At 36.4% G+C, this 13,856-nt stretch overlaps 1 protein-coding gene across 1 annotated transcript in view; it reads right to left on the minus strand.

Annotated features, from left to right (window-relative positions):
- Positions 1–13,856, minus strand: part of BMP5 (bone morphogenetic protein 5) — a 116,741-nt gene that overhangs the window by 44,644 nt on the left and 58,241 nt on the right. The window lies entirely within an intron of this gene.

A 13,856-nucleotide genomic window follows, 5' to 3' on the forward strand; every position in this document is an offset into this window, starting at 1 on the left:
TACATTATATAAATATTCAGTTTCTCCCTCTAATATTTTGGATCTTTTACTTGGGTAAAGCAGTTATCATTTTTATAGGATCATATCATGATTATGTGTTCTCTTTATAATCAGGCATATAAGTACGCCCATATAAGTATCCAAACATGTGCATAGTAGCACACTATGCATGTAGTTTTAAATGTGTGAAATGTTAACTTCTTCTACTGTCTAAATAGTTGAATAATGAGAGTATTCTCATTATAAAACTAAAATAAAAATTATGACCAAGAATGCCTGATGTGAAATCAGCTAGTCTGGGATTCTACCTCTGAAGGTAACCAAAACATATCAAAGAGTACTGGAACTAAGTGAGATATAAATTACTTAGCTGAATTGTTATTTTATCGATGAGAAAATTTAAAAAGCAATCAAATTAGTCCTATGATTACTCAGGCAGTTGGAGGACCAGATCCCAGGTTCATCCATACTTCATTTTCAGAACAATTTCTCATATATCATGGCAGTTCCCTTTAGTCCCAAACTATATTTTGACTGCTGTCCTACAGGAAGATCACTGGTTTTGAATTGGAATACTAAAAGGTTGAGCTGAGCCACCACCCTAAAACAAGATGGTAGAATTGGGGCCAAGGAGTGACCTGAGACATTTTGCAAATCTATTTACCCAGCCATTCATTTATTCATTCTTTCAATTTAACATTCATTGACTCCTAGTGTAGGTTTTATACAACATCAGTTTAACTCAACTGCAGCTATGCTATAAGGTTCTGGACCTGGGTTGGCCACAAAAGAAATTTGGTTAATATTTGGAAAGTAAAAGTGAGGCAGTAACCATATTTATGCTTGGAAGACTTTTGTATGATCAAGTGTTATTACAGCTTAGGCATACTGTTGAGATTTGCTGGTTCACCTTATTGGTGTGGGGCAGCTGCAGATCCCATTGAAATCTCCTTATTCAGTTCCTCTGAATCCAGCATCAGGCATCTGGACACATCTATGAGGAAAGATTTGGTAGCTAGGAAATAATCTGCATCATTGAAATTGAACCTTGAAGATAGGTTCCAATTTGGTTGTCTTCATGGTTACGAGACCAACCTCACAGGTTCTACTTTGCCCTTCTTTTTCCCAACTCACACCCATCTTTTCTTCTAGTCTTCCCTGAGGACCTCGGGCTCAGCACCAAATGCGGAGGAACAGCCTTACTTAGACTGTTTAACTATCTTCCACAATTGCATAAGGTCAAATCCCTACTCTAAATCCTTATAGTATCATTGTCCAGAGGGATTAGACAGCTACCTTGTGTTTGGTCAATTAGATTGAAGCACTTACATCACAGGACGGCAGTACTTGTCCTCACTGGAATAGGCATTCTGAATATAAATTTTCCTTCTCTGCCCATAAGGTTTCTGCCAAAATCACTACCCATGCACTTATAGAATGCCTTATTAACTGTCGTGGAATTTTAATGCTGCTTCTGATCAAAAAGTTGATTTAACAGCAAATGAAGAGCAGAGTGGCTCATGTCATGGAATTCTCTTGTCTCACCATGTGTCCCATCACCTTGCAGCAGATGGCCTGGCAAGATGATGGAATGGCCTGTTTAAAGACTCAGTTGTGCCACCAGTTGGTCGTCAGTATCTTGTGCAAATGGACTAATATCCTCAGGAAGCTTTGTATGCTCTAAACCAGCAATCGATGTAAGACTATTTTTCTCATAGCCCTCTCTCCTGGCTCTAGAAATCAAGGGGTAGAAACAGGAGTGGCTCTTCTCCTCACTCTTCCTGATTCAGCTAGCAAAAATTTTGCTGCTTGGCACCAAAATGTTGGGCTCTGTTGGTCCAGAGATTTTAGTTCCCAAGAGTGGAATGGTACCATTGGTAGCCTTAACAGTGGTCCATTAAATTAGACATCGAGACAGCCTGGGGTCACTTTGGACTCCTCATGCCAGTGAATCAACAAGTTGAGAAAGGGCTGCTTTAGTCTGTGGGTTGATTGATCCTAAATGTCAAGAGGAAACCACGTTGATGCTACCACAGTATGGAAAGGGAGAATGTCCGAAATATATGACGTTACCTCTTAGTATTCCCATGTCCAGTGATAAAGGTCAATGGAAAACTACAGCTCAATGCAGGCATTACCGCTAATAGCCCAGACACTTCAAGAATGAATATTTCATTTACTTCACTAGGCAAGGAACAATGACCAGCAGTAGTGCTTAGGGTAAAGATTACATAACAGAAGAAAGAAGTTATAAATACCTGCCTCAACCGTGTGACCAGTTGTAGAAGTGAAGGTGGTAATCAGTATGAGTATTACCTTCTTATTTTGATATTAATGTATTTGTACACATATTAACCAATTCTTTTTTTTTCCCTTCCCCCTCTGCCTACCATATAGTTTAGGTAGTTTTGATAGTAGCTAACCTTATATTTCATATTGAAGTGACAGGATATCAAAGGGGCAATATGACCCAGCCAGAAAAGGAATGAACAACATCCAAAGATGGATAAAAAAGTGAGAATGATTTTACTCTTATATTTTTTGGAAAGTGTGGATGGTTATAAAATGTATGTTTGTGCCAATTCAACAAAGATGGACCGCTACGGCTTCATACTTTGTCAAATCAACTCAACTGAAACCCAGACTCGCAGAACTCTCTTCCCTGTTTGGTTCTGTGTTACAGTGAGCCGTATAAGAAGTTTGTGCAGGAGTAGAAGCAAAGCAGCAGCCAAGTTTAGGCTTGGAAGTTTGGTAGAGTGCCAGACTCTCCTCCTGCTCATATGCATTGTCGCTGATCAGCTGGCTCACCTTGTTGTGGGGAACAGCTGGGCCTACAGCTCTTCAAGCTTCCCCTGGATCTCAGCAACATCAGTTTCTCCAAATCCTGACCCACAATTCCTCCTGCCAGATCACCCCCTTCACCTTCTGCACATCCTGAGCAAGAGGTATGTGGAGCTCACGGTGAAGTTCACCAGCTACCCCTGCAGGTCACCCACATCACTGAAGTTGGCATTTCTGAGAATTAGAATGGTTCCCCAATGTCTTTGGAGTTTGAGCTTATCCTCCCAGGTTTCAAGTTCTCATTCTCTCCTACTCCACATCCATTTCCCTTACCAGTTGCCTATACTACAGACTTCAGACTCATCACCAGATGCAGAAGCAACGGCCTCACCTAAACTCTCAGCCAGGTCCCACAATTGCAGAAAGACAAATCACTGTAATAAGTCCCTTATTCCTTATCATTCATGTAGTTCTATTTCTCTTATCTGAGACTAACTGACACGCTCCCTGGTATGCATTGAATGCATACGGTATGTTGAAGTCCTAATCCCCGGTACCCATAAATGTGATCTTATTTGAAAATAGTGTCTTTACAGTGTAATCAAGTTGAGATGAGGTCCTTACGGTGGGGCTAGTCCAGTATGGCTGCTCTCCTTATAAAAAGAGAAGAGACGTAGATAGACACACACAGAAGGAAGATGAAGATGAAAGCAGAGATGGGAATTATGCTGACAAAGCCAAGGAACTTTGGGGGCTACCAGAAGCTGGAAGAAGGAGGAAAGGATCCTCTCTTAGAGGTTTCAGAAGAAATATGGACCTACCAATACCTTGATTTTGGACTTCCAGCCTCCAGAACAGTTAGAGAACAAATTTCTGTTGCATTAAGCCATCCAAATTTTTTGGTTGTTTCATGTGTTAAATACGAGGTTGTAGGCAGCATCAAAGAATGAAAATGTGTCCATAAGATTTGGTAACAAGGAGGCTGTTGGTAGATGATCAAGAGAGTGGAATTATGGGAATCAAGTTGCAGGAGTTGAGGGGTGAATAAACATAAGAAAGTGAAGGAATTTAAAGGGAAGTTTTATATCAGTGAGTTTGGATAAAATGAGGAAAAGAGAAATAGCATGGAATTTGGGACAAAAGGAGCAAACAGAGTCAATTAGAGGAATTTTTAGTTAATGCAAGAGAAGTGAGGGTATTGATAGGACCCATTTAAATTCACATTTAGAAGACAAAACAACTTGTACTATTTTTAACACAAGAAGAAATATGCATATACAACACTGAAAATCTTCCAAAATAGGCATATGCTTGGTTACTTCTTTGTAACACTATCCTTGGTTTCACATGTAAAACTTGTTTATAAAAGAAATCACTTCTTAGCAAAGGGAATTGGGTAAACTAACATATATTGGATGAGTCCTTATATGGGACTCCCATTCATCTTTTGCTGAAATCTGTTTTATCAGGATACTGTATCACAGACTTATAGCAAATACTTTCTTATTACTTAAGCAGAAGGAGTAGGACTCATGGATACTCTGATGAACCTCATTATTATAAGCCTTCCTTTATAAAGCAAAGAATCATAGTTGTAGGTGGAGTTGTTATCTGCTTAATTTCAACAATGACTTGCTATACATAGCTTTGTTTAGTACTAGAAAAATAATTATTCCCTTCAAGTTACCTTTCTGAGCTTGTTTTTTCTTCTTTAAATAAAGGTTAAAATATCTACCTCTATAAATATATTGTAGGTATGAAAGGATACACAAATAAAAAAAATGCTATGCAAATGACTACCATTGCTATTTTCTTAGCAAAACACATTTATTGCATGTATGTATGTATATAATAAGTTGTGTTCATTATGCTTGATAGAATAATTCGGATAAGAAGTGATTTATGCAATTTTTACTGTGAAAGTTCTTTAATAACCTATACTTACAAATTTGGGGTTTAGGTATTAATTCATTTAAATTTAGTAAAATTTTTGATGCATATAATCCATACTGAACCTTTATATCTGAATCAATTAGAAGAAAAAAAATTCAGTGGAACATTTATCAAAAGAAGTAAAATTATTTGTATAATCCATAACAAGAAATATTGAGGCAGAAACATTCCCCAGATTGTTATAGTTTCAATATCTATTTCTACATGTGTATATATGTGTATATATATATATATATATATATATATATAGTTACCCAAGAGTATAACCATTCTATAATCTAACCAAGAAGCACTCAACCTGGTCAAGGAAAGCTTTCAGAAATTGTCTGGAAGAAACACAGATACATTTGGAAGAAAAGTTTCAGTACTTTACTTCCATAAGTCATGAACCTTACAGTCCACAGGACATCTCCAGTTTTTCCAAAATTTCTACTATTATAAGTATTTCACCTCCTTCCATCACCCTTTGCCTTTGGATAGTTTACCAAGTCAAACAAAAATGTAATGATTGCCACCCAAGGAGAAAGCATCATACATCTTCCTCTGGGTGTTTGACATAGATACCATAACACAACTTAAGGAGCCCACTGTCCAGCTCTGGTATGGAATACATGAACAAGGGACAACAAATTAATAAATTATATTCTCTGGAGTTTATAATGTCAGAAGTTTCTCTCACAAGCAGCTGTAACTTAAAAGAGTTAGAATTTGTTAGCCGATTGATATTTTCAAGTGTTTTTTTCTACCAAAACAAATGTGAAATAATAAAATGCTATGAATCTCACAGGGCACCAATTTTCAGAATATCTGATGTAATGCTGTATTTACATTTCAAAAGTACAGACACAAACTGGTAAAATAGCAATATTAGATGAAACTGGATGACACACATGGCAAAAATGGGAAAAAAAAGTTGAATTCCCACCACGAAAGTTCAGTTTTCTCTCTGCAGAATTTTTTTTTTAATTGCCAAGATATTGTTAATGTTTAACAGGTTTCCTGGCATGACATCATCCCATATTTTTCCCCTGCAGGGAAATCCAAACATGTGCTACTGGATATATATGTATATATATATACAGAGGCCCCATCATTCAACAAGATATAAGGAAGTAAGACGATCAGAAAGATAGTCCCACCACATTTAATGCCCCCTCATCAATGAGCCATGTGTCCAAAGCACCATGCACCCCAAACTCTAAGACCTCTAAAAACTCTTCCTTGCTATGATTCTCAGGACCCAAAATATGAAATTAGTCAAAGAAAATTGACTTGACAGCACTTTATTCCTGTGTTTAAATTTATAACTTAAATCTATACAAAGAGCAGGATTTCTTGGGGTGCCTGGGTGGCTCAGTCAAACATCCGGCTTTGGCTCAGGTCATAATCTTGCATTCATGTGTTCAAGAACTGCATCAGGCTCTGTGCTGACAGCTCAGTCTGGAGCCTGCTTCAGATTCTGTGTCTCCCTCTTTCTCTTACTCTCCCCCGTTCACGCTCTGCTCTCACTCTCTCAAAAATAAAGAAACTTTAAAAATAAATACATAAATACATAAATAAATAAATAGAAGGACTTCTCAACCTCAGCATTATGGACATTTTGGATCAGATCATTCTTTATTGTGTGGAGGTGCTGTCCTGTCCATTGTAGAAGGTTTACCCTAGCATTTCCACCCACTAGATGCCAGGAGCACCCCATCTTCCCACCCTGACCAACTGTGACAGTCAAAAATGTCTCCAGAAATTGCTAGTGTTTCCTGGGGGGCCAAATCACCCAAGCTGAGAACCACTGAACTAGAACGCAAATCCCTGCACAGTGAAGAAATTTAAGCTATACTTGTGTACCTACGATCCTGTATACTTAGTAAAAGGTCATGAACCACCAAGTGTCCTCCTCTGCTATCCTGCTCTCAAGAGCCCATGAAATCTTCCCGAGTAGAAATTGTCAATGTACATTCTGAAGTACCTCCACAGAAGAATCACAAATCTTAGAGTGGCAGGATCGGGAGATGATGTAAATATGAAGCTGACTGAACTGGAACGATGACAGCTTAACTAAATATATCCAAGTAGTGAAGGTGGCTAATGACATCGAGCAGGCTAGCTTCAGATGTTTTTGCAATGGAGTACAAAAATGTATATTCATAGCAGAACATTAGCAAAAGGTTGAATTATACATTATATATATATATATACACACACATATATAGTTATATAGATATTAATTTTTTCATATACATATAGGCATATGTGTGTGTGTGTGTGTGTATACATGCGAAAAAATTAATTCAAGTAAAGCATTTAGTACAGTGCCAGACACATGGTGAGTGCCCATTAAATGGGTAAGTGCTGGCTGCTATTCTTAGTAGCAGTAATACAGGCCCTGATAGTTTTATTTGTATTATTTAATTTATACATTTAAACATTTTAATGTTTAGGAATATTTCTTCTAGGACATGTCCCCCTCTCTGTTTCCCTGTCTCTCTGTCCCTCTCTCTCTCTCTCTCTCTGTCTCTCTCTCTCCCTCCTTCCCTCTCAATTGCTCTCTCCTTATAGAAAATTCCTACTCATCTCCAAAGGCCCAGCTCAAGGGTGCACCCCTCTCAGTGGATTCCCCTAAGGTCCCTCACCTTCCCACATGAAGAATTAATTTCCCCTTCATTTGTGTTTCCACAACACTTAGTGCATACTTACATCATAGTGCTTAGCACATTGTATCATAGTTATTAAAGTCTGTGTGCGGCAGGCCCACCACAGCCCCTGGCCCTCGGGCTGTGGGCTTTTGGGATTTTATTTACTCGGCCTCCTGTCCCTTGTGCTAGCTACATGGTAGGAGCTCAGCAAAAGCATGCCGACCTCAGCTGAATTATCTGGAAAATTCAATCATGTGGAAACCTCATTTCCCAATAATGCCAGATATATGAGGTGTGACCGAAGAGCAATGCCTTCTATATAGAATTTGGGGCTGTCAGCCTTATATGAAAAGATTAAATCAGTGAAATGATGCAAAGTGTGCTAACTTTTTAACCAAGAACAATAAAAATCTGGATAAATATCAGAACACTCTGTTAAATTGCACACATTTAAATACAAGTAGGAATAAATGGGGGAGGTGGGAGACGGTAGAACTAGAATATATCATTTTAAGACTTTTAAGTCTTGCTAAGATAAATAGCTGTGAAAGAGATGACATAACGGGGCATTAAAAATTTTTTGATTCATTAATGCTGTCAAAAAATTCACAGACTAGATAGTTAATAGATCAGACAATGTCTTGAGTAGAAAACATATCTATAAAACATCAATCTGAATTACTTCAAGAATCCCCACCACAACACTCCTTGATAATACGTTAGGGAAAGTAAGCCTTATATATTTAACACAGTGCATTCAAAAATGCATATACATACATGTATATACATATACATATAATATACATATACACATATATGCATTGTTGAATGCACTGTATTAAATAACACAATCTGTACCAGCTTTTTAATTGTTTTTGAGTTTAATTCAAAACACTAAGTAGGAGTGCCTGGATGGCTCAGTTGGAAGAGCACACAACTCTTGATCTTGGGGTCGTAAGTTTGAGTCCAACGTTGGATATAGAGACTACGTAAAGAAATACACTTTTTTAAATTAATTAATTTATTTTGAGAAAAAGAGAGAGCAGGGGAGGAGCAGAGAAAGAGAGAGAAGCAGCTCAGAGATGTCAGCACAGAGCCCAACAGACATGGGGCTTGATCTCACAAAAACATGATATCATGACCAGAGCCAAAATCAAGAGTCCCACGCTTAACCACCTGAGCCACCTAGGCACCTCCTAATAAATAAAACTGAAAAAAAAAAAATCTAGGTAAAACCTGTAAGCCTGAAGATAGAAGTTTTAAGAGGTGACCCCAGCTTTTAAATTGGCCAGAGGTACTGGTTTCTTTTCCTGTGCCCATTTTGGTTCTTGATCTAGGAAATATATAAAACCATAGATAATCAACACTAAACAAAATATAATAACATTTGAGTTTCAAAAGTACTTTTTAAAATTGAAATTCTTGGGGCGCCTGGGTGGCGCAGTCGGTTAAGCGTCCGACTTCAGCCAGGTCACGATCTCGCGGTCCGTGAGTTCGAGCCCCGCGTCAGGCTCTGGGCTGATGGCTCGGAGCCTGGAGCCTGTTTCCGATTCTGTGTCTCCCTCTCTCTCTGCCCCTCCCCCATTCATGCTCTGTCTCTCTCTGTCCCAAAAATAAATAAAAAACGTTGAAAAAAAAAATTAAAAAAAAAATTGAAATTCTTTCTGTTTTAACTGTGATCACATGATTTGTAAATTATTTTTAATCTATTCTTCCTCACCTTCACAGAGTTAAAGTCAAAGCTCTCTGTTGCAGAAAAACTTTCCTTAGTATAGAGGAAAAAATATATCTATTTCTTTATCTCTCTCCATATTCTGTATGGGAAAAATGCCTTCCATGGCTTAATTAAAAATAAGAGCTACTTATTGTTAAATTCTGGTGTTTTGTTTAGTCTCATTTTGATTTGGTTTTTGCCGGTCTCAACCTGGAGAAGTTTGGGAAGGCTATTTTGTAGAGAAATGTGTAGCATAAAGTTGTTTCATTATTTTCTCTCCCTCTCAACTAGAATTATGTTTGTTTCTAATTATAAAAATAATGTTTGTTATAAAAAATTTCAAAAGTACACAAAAAGGAGAGAATTAAAATTTCAAACCCACAAGTCTGCAATAAACACTTGGTGCTTCCTTCTGATCTGTTTTCCACATGAGTTTATTTTAAATTAGTATAATCATATATCATACTTTTAGTCAACTAATGTTATAATCTGAGAACCTTCCAGTGTTATCCAATATTTTTAAAACCCAATTTCTACTTGCTATATATAGTATCTCTGTTTTTCAGAAAACAAAGTGTAACTTCTTACCTCCTGTTTAACAATGAACTGAAATATTCTCAATTTATGCAATTGCCAACACTAATACTGTAATAAACACTTATATGTGAATCTGTGTCCAATTTGTCTACATCTCTGATATTCCTGTAAAATAAATTCATAAATAAGTAATCTCCCATCTCCACCACTCTTCAGCAGTATTTTAAATAAGAGCTTTATTTATTTACAATTTGCTTTCGGAGACAGCTTCACTGGTGTTGCTAGCAAGTTGGGTGGTATTCATTTCATTATTAAATTTAAAAGCATACTAATTCCTTTTATGTGAATCAAAGATCAGGTGATTTTTTTCATGAAGTAAAGGCACCTGGCATCATATGACTTACTTGATCTTTACGTAAAAATAGGTGTCAGTAAATGGTAGCTATTATTATCATAATAACCACGTACTTTTGGTTAACCTATGTATGCCATCCTCTAAACCTAGTAAACTAGGTGCTCCTACTGAACTATATGAGTATATATTGACCAATGTATTTATAAAATATCAGCTGTGGTCTTTGTACTGTGATAAGCACTAGTTCTTCCCAAATCATCTCAAATACTTTCATTGTTCTGAAATACGTATTATTACTTTTATTCTTTTCATATTTGTAAATGGAGACCCTAAGATATACAGCAATTTCCCCATAGGGAAATTCCAAACTCCATGCTGTTATTGCTATACATGACTATTTTCTGTGCTGGCTGAAATCCTACACAGACACTTGAAATATTCGAAGAATTACATGTACTGTTTGTATATCATCCATCCCTTAAATCTATTTCTTTGGAACAAAAAGAAGAGTGCAAAACGTGACTCCTGGATGTATAGACAAGAACCTAGGACTGCATCTTCTTACACTGTAGATTAATGAACACCAAGTAATGGGTGAATGCCAATTTCAAAGAAAAAGAAAGCACTTTGCCAGAGATTCTCTCACCTGATCAATAGAATATAAAATTTAAATGTAGGGTATACGTGTGGGAATTTGTATATTTTGGATATTGAAAAAGATAATTGGCAAAAATAAAACCCACAGAAAATAATAAGTATAGCATAAACTTACAGGATGATTCAGCAACAACATGTGATAGTAGATTTCAAGTGTGTGAACTTGATAGAATGAATATGGAATTGAATTTACTGAATTAAATTTTAATAAATGCTATTCAGTAAGTTGGATGCAAACCTATTCAATCTATGCCATCCTAGAGTTCAGAATATCAAATACAAATATTTGAGAATATCAAATACAAATACAAATATTTGAGAATTGATCAATATATACATGTATTTTAGAAATCACTTTTCAAAGATGTAGGGAAAATATCAAGGACATTAGGAAATCCTGTGTCTTAGATTTAAATACATGTTAAAAGAAGTAAAGACTTAGCCAACTTATACTCAAGAGTACTGAAAACGCATACAAATGTAGCTATAGAAACATTGAGAGTAATATTTTTTAAATCATGTATAATTAGATAACAAACTTTCAAGATAAACAAATGTCCCATATTTAAAGAAATAGAAATTCTCAAAATTGTGAAGTCTGATAAAGTAAGCATCAACACCCATAAGTATTCCCAGATGTGTTATTCATAAAAATCAGCATGGGTTCATCAGAAATGAATCCATAAACTATTATCGATAGTCTTTTCTATTATTCCTTTATTTTCATCACATGTATTATGTCTTAAATTATACAGTTCACATACTTAGAGGTGAAAGAAAGCTAAATGGATGGCTGGTTCAATGGATAACATTCAAAAATATCCTGAGCAGACAGAACAATAGACCTAATTAAAGGTTAGGACATCAAATTGTGATCATTGTAAAAGTCTGTATTTAGATTCACATAATCAATAAGTATATTCTAGAGGTAGAGATCTGGCATACCAGTGGTTCCTGTAAAAACCACTTGGGTGGTTATGAAATAACCAACTACAAATTCTGTGTGCATAACTATTGTGAATGACAAAAAATAGAGACAATTCAAGCATTTTGAGATATGTTAATGGAGTATTATCCCAGTCATGGACAATAGTAATTTGAAAACTAATTCATATCAAGCAAATTAGTGCTGAGGATTAAAAAAAAAAGAAACTACTTAAGACACTATCCTTTCTTGGGGTGCCTGGGTGGCTCAGTCGGTTAAGCGTCCGACTTCAGCTCAGGTCACGATCTTTAGGTCCGCGAGTTCGACCCCCGCGTCGGGCTCTGGGCTGATGGCTCAGAGCCTGGAGCTTGCTTCTTTTTTTTTTTTTTTTTTTTGGAGCTTGCTTCTGATTCTGTGTCTCCCTCTCTCTCTGCCCCTCCCCCGTTCATGCTGCGTCTCTCTCTGTCTCAAAAATAAATAAACGTTAAAAAAATAAAATAAAATTTAAAAAGACACTATCCTTTCTTTAAGGAGCTCACAATCCAAATGTGGGAACAAACATAGAAAAACAGAATTATAAATAAAATATTTGTTAGTTACAGAAATATAATTAAATAATACATGGAGTATTATTTTAAATTCTAATCACTTAATTTTAAGGTGCCATCATTATTTAGTACTAAAAAAATAATGTAGTATGCCAGGCTCTGTCTCTAACAACAACAACAAAAAACTTAGTATACTCATTTTTTTTTAATTTTTAAAAAATATTTTAATGTTTATTATTTATTTTTGAGAGAGAGAGACCGAGTGTAAGCAGGGGAGCGGCAGAGAGAGAGGAGACACAGAATCCAAAGCAGCTCCAGGCTCCAAGCTGTCAGCACAGAGCCCAACTCAGGGCTCAAACTCACGAACCACGAGATCATGACCTGAGCTGAAGTCAGACACTTAACCGACTGAGCCACCCAGGCGCCCCTTAGTATACTCATTTTATAAATGAAACCACTGGATTGAGATTTAAATAAACAACCGAAAACTCACCCACAGACAAATAGCTAGTAAGTGTTAGAGTTAAGAAAGGAACACAAATCTTTCTGCCATGAAATTACTGCTCTCAAAATAAGATCAGCACTTAATCAAAGTATGTCCTGCTGAACCAGTGTTTCATGGGCATTAAGTATTATGCACTCAAAGGAAAAGATTCCATAATGAGATAATTTTGAAGAAGACTAGGTTTCCTTACTTATAAAGCCTTTCTAAGACTTTAATATATCATGTGCATTGTGAATCTACTAGAGAAAGGTCTAGCAGGTAGGATTTTCAAATGCATTTAACCTCAGAAGCTTTTTATTCTTTTTTCTCCGTTGAGTATTGTGAGGGACCAATGTCCCACTGAACATCCATTGGGAACTCTGGCACTCTCCAAAACCAAGAAAAATCTAAATGTCAGGGACTAGAAATTTTCAAGGAGAGGGAGGAGCCTTGGAGGGGACAAGATAGCTGTCTTTAAATATCTCATCAAAGAAAGACATACTATTTCACCAGAGGGATGATCTAGATCTAATAAATGGAAACAGATTTCACCTTAACATTTCACTGTTGCACTATATGCTAACTAACTTGGATGTAAATTTTAAGAAATAAAAAAATAAAATAAATAAATAAATAAATAATCAATGAGAGTTGGAAAAACTACATATGAGAGCTGTCCAACAAAGGTGGCTAATCACCCATGAAGGTTTTACCCAAGAGATTTCTTCACTGGATGAAAGGTCAGACAACTCTGCTAAGCTTTCTTTTCAACTCTTCTATTTGATGGTTCATTTGCAGTAATTATCAACTGAAGTTTTCATATATTTTGTATTTCAGACTATCTGTCCATTTTTTGTAACATTTTGAATTAACCATTTTGTAGACAGAAGAAATACAGGTTAATGGGCAGAATGTTGCAAATATAGTGCCTTACATCAAAATACACATAACAACACACATATAATTTACATCCATGCCAGTGAGAAATAAAAGGTCTCTTCTCCAACTTAAAAAAAAAAACAGCAAGTGATTTAAATCATTTCAATTATAAATTTTGTGTGAGCTGAGTAAAATGAAAGTTTTCTCATTTACAAAAGGAGACAAGGGGACTGGAAAGCAAATATGGGGGAAGCATGGGACCATCAGTGCACAGATTGGTGTTAGGAGGAAGGAGAAGCTGGGGAATGTGGAAGGCACTCTTCAGATCCATTACTCTTACTTTCAATGTGTCTACACCTGGCTTTGAATGTCATTACACCCAAAGAAAAC

This window comes from Neofelis nebulosa, chromosome 6, assembly GCF_028018385.1.
Source record: "Neofelis nebulosa isolate mNeoNeb1 chromosome 6, mNeoNeb1.pri, whole genome shotgun sequence".
NCBI classification, from domain to species: domain Eukaryota; kingdom Metazoa; phylum Chordata; class Mammalia; order Carnivora; family Felidae; genus Neofelis; species Neofelis nebulosa.